This window comes from Cebus imitator, unplaced genomic scaffold (assembly GCF_001604975.1).
Source record: "Cebus imitator isolate Cc_AM_T3 unplaced genomic scaffold, Cebus_imitator-1.0 Scaffold384, whole genome shotgun sequence".
Classification (NCBI taxonomy): domain Eukaryota; kingdom Metazoa; phylum Chordata; class Mammalia; order Primates; family Cebidae; genus Cebus; species Cebus imitator.
The window spans coordinates 1,148,503-1,152,078 of NW_016107699.1; the positions used below are offsets into that span (position 1 = coordinate 1,148,503).

The 3,576-nt window shown below is 62.1% G+C and overlaps 1 protein-coding gene across 1 annotated transcript in view; it reads right to left on the bottom strand.

Annotated features, from left to right (window-relative positions):
* The window catches only part of MRGPRE (MAS related GPR family member E), a 7,433-nt gene extending 5,030 nt beyond the window's left edge, over positions 1 to 2,403 (bottom strand). Inside the window, exon 1 of the mRNA XM_017507744.2 lies at positions 2,100 to 2,403. The gene's annotated coding sequence lies outside the window, so the exon portion shown is untranslated. The remainder of the gene's footprint in view (positions 1 to 2,099) is intronic.
* Positions 2,404 to 3,576: the final 1,173 nt, after the last annotated feature.

Sequence of the window (3,576 nt, forward strand, 5' to 3'; positions counted from 1 at the left end):
GGTTACCTGTGGTTCACACTGCCCCCTGTGGTTCACACTGGCGCCTGTGGTTACCTGTGGTTCACAGGTTGCCCCCTGTGGTTACCTGTGGCTCACACCTTGCTCCTGTGGTTAGCTGTGGTTCACACTGCCCCCTGTGGTTACCTGTGGTTCACAGGTTGTCCCTGTGGTTCACAGGCTGCCCCTGTGCTTACCTGTGGTTCACACCTTGCCCCTGTGGTTCACACTGCCCCCTGTGGTTACCTGTGGCCCCACACTGCCCCCTGTGGTTACCTGTGGTTCACGCTGCCCCTGTGGTTACCTGGCCCATCATGTGTCCCTGAGTGTTTGGTGACCCCAGCTTCTCCTCTTGGGGTTGAGGGAGATGGGATGGGGCCTTGCCTTCCCCAGAGGCTGACTGAGGTCAGAGGCCAACACCAGGTGCCCCTCCCAGCTTGTTGGTGGCTGGTCCTCCTGTGTCATGGGAGGGCTGGGAGCTGGGATAAGGAGGGTGGGATTACAAGCAGAAACCCCCATGGCTGGTCTTAGCAGCTTCTTCCCACCTCAAGGTTGTGCTCAGACCCCGCTGTCTCCCTCCAGGGACAGGAGGACCCGAGGCCACGCAGGGGGATGCCGTGGTGCCGGGATGCTGAAGAGGTGACCCGGGGCGGGGCTATCTCTGAGCACAGAGGTGTTAGCCGCCTGGTGAGGTGCTGGTCATCTCCCTCTGCTTACGCCTCAGCTCTGTGATCTTCATTTGACTGGGATGAAATGATACCCTGAGGTTGTCCCCGCCTCAGGGGTGGACACAGAGGGTGGGGTGCTCAGTGAAAAGGAGGCCCCAGTCACGGCACCTCAGGAAGCTGAGTCCTGCCCGTGGTCCAGTTGGGATCTCCTGTGGGTAGGGTCAAGTCTGGTTGGATATAAAGGGCTCTTCCTCCTGGCCCTGTGCCCGTCCTGGCACCCAAGGCCCCGGGAAGGCAGGTGTTGGGCGGGAGGCGAGGTGGTGGGGGAAGCCCCACCTGGGCCAGCATCATCAGGAGGATGCCGAGAGTGGGGCTGATGGGGCATCACTGCCTTGACAGGTAGGGAGGGGTGGGGAGGTGGACGGCTGCTCTCCCACTCAGGGCAGCCTGGGGGCTCCCAACCCTCAGGCCAAGAGGGAGAAGGAGATGAGTTTTGGGAGGTCTGAAGTCTGTGGACTTAAGACCCCACAAAAGCTTGAGGCCCCAGCAAGCTCCAGCCCCAAAGCAGCAGGTGCGGTTTCTCTAGCCTGTGGCCCCCAAGGGGCGTGGTCCCTCTCCTGTCTCACCCCCGGCATGGCTGAGGAGGACATGGGCCTCTCGGGTGGGCCCCAGGGAGAGAGCATGGCAGGGAAGGGAGAGGCATGAAGAAACAGGGGACAGAGAAGGAAACAGGGAGGAGAACGGGGGAGGTGGGGGTAGAGCCTCGGAGCTCGGCCAGACCCTGCTGCTGCCCTGGAGGAGGTCTCCCTGTGGGGCTCAGGAGGGAGGCAGAGCTCTGTAGGAAGGGTCCCCGCAGTTGGGTTACAGGACTGCGGGGGGTAGAGGAGTTGGTTGCATCCTCGGTGAGCAAGAGGGGAGGAGAGTGAGGAGGGGCAGGAAGGGCCATGGGAGAGAACAGGGCGAAGGCCCGGCGTTCCCTGTCCCTGGGTGGTCCAGGAGCGGCTGTGCGTCCCACCTGGACGGTCAGTACTGAGAAGCCATGAGGCTGTCCAGAATCAGCACCCGGTGTGGCAGGGAGGAGAGGGCCTGTCTCTGGCTGTCCTCATGACCCCCTGGAGAGTCTGCACCTGCGTGGAACACTCTAGAGCATGGGGGAAGCGGGACAGATGGGAGACAGAGCTACCAGATGGGGGAGCCGTCACCCAAGTGAGCGTCCTCTTCCAGCGTCAGCCCAGGGCTGGCTGCAGACCAGGTGGCACAGCCAGTCAGAGGGCGGTGGATGCAGACTGGAGAGTTCCCAGTTGATAGCACCCACCGTGGCCCCCGCCCTGCCCCACCCCTGCCCCCGTCTGGCCAGCAGAGGAGCCCAGAAAATGCCCAGCGCCTGGGCCAGCCCCAGAGACCCACCCTGAACCAGCCACCTGCACTACTCACCGCCGGGGGCGGACGAGCGGCCGATCTTGCCTGCTCTGACCCTGGGCCTGGCTCTGCCCTGGCCGCCGCCCAGGGCTCCTGTCCTCAGAGCCTCTCGGGGGCTCTGGTTCAGTGTCCACCAGCCCCTCCGAGTCACGTGGCGTCCGGCTGGAATGGAGTCAGTCAGGAAGGACCCCTTCCCTCTGCTCAGCTCTTGCCCAGGTGTGGACAGCAAGAGAAACCCAACCCTCCCTGCAGGCTTCCAGGCAGGCCTGGCAGGCAGAGGAAACCACGAGGTCTCTGGGTGGAGCGCAGCCAAGCTGTGACCTCATCGGCACTCCCGGCTCGAAGCGCCAGCCCCCGTAGGGCACTTTAGGGACCACTTCTCTCCATCTGTGCCTCAGGGTGGTCGGTCCAGGGCTTGTCCTTGCAGGAAAAACGCGTTTGTCTCTCTGCAGAGCAGAAGCTGCTGGCCACAGCTTCCCAGGCGGCGTGGGACCGTGGGAGCACCGGTGCTGCAGGGAGAAGCGGGAGTGTGAGTGAGGCCGTCCCTCTGGCCTCGTTCACAGGCACACAGAGGATGGCTGTGTCAGGAAGCTGCCTCGCGGTGCCCGGCAGAGGAGACTCAAACGCATCCAGCAGCGTCAGGCTCCGTGAGACCTTGTGAATTCAATGATTTCTGCATGTCTCAGAAGGGAAAAAAGTCCTGTTTCAGACGGTACCTTTCCTTCCAGTACCCTGCCTTCAGGGACATTACAATTGATGTGCAAAGAGAAAGAAAACAAGGTCATTTTTGTCCTCTGTTCCTCCCAGAGTCCAGGTCCTAGCAAGTCTTTTCTCATGTTTGTCTAGAAAAGTCTCTGAGGTACGGAAGAGCCAGGAACAGCCCAGATTTGCTGCCTGACGTCTTCCCTGGCGGAGTCCGGAGAGCAAGGTTCCCACGTGTGGCCTTTGACCTTTCACTGCAGCAGGCACCCCCCAGGGCACCGACATCCTCCTTCATCCCCGAATCACAGGGGCCAGGCGCAGGTCATGTGGCGTGCGTGCCACGCTGGCGCCCGCCGTCCATGCTGCTGGTGTCTGTGCTGCCTCCTGAGTCGTCCCTGAGCTGTGAGTCCTCCTTTCCTAAACCAGGATCCCAGCTGCCAGGCGCCCGGGGCTCTGCAAACTGTGCCTGGGCTCTGCCACCGCTCTGGGAGGCCCGGCCAGTTGCGGTCCCCGGAGGATGGCCCAGGGGTGAGGGAATGTGCTCCCAGTCCTCCCGACTGCCACAGGTTCCAAATACCTCACCCTTGTAACCGCCTCACTCCTTTAAGGTGTCCCACAGGTCCCATAGGGCTGCTCCTTCCAGGCGTCTGTCCCACCCTTTCATAAGTGCCATGCCTTCCCATTGTCTGACACCTTAAATGGTCTCACTCTTCCTGTTATCCCTCCCTCCCAAATGCCCCGACTTTCCAGGAGTCCCACTTCTTCCAGTGTCCCGCTCTTCCAACTGCCC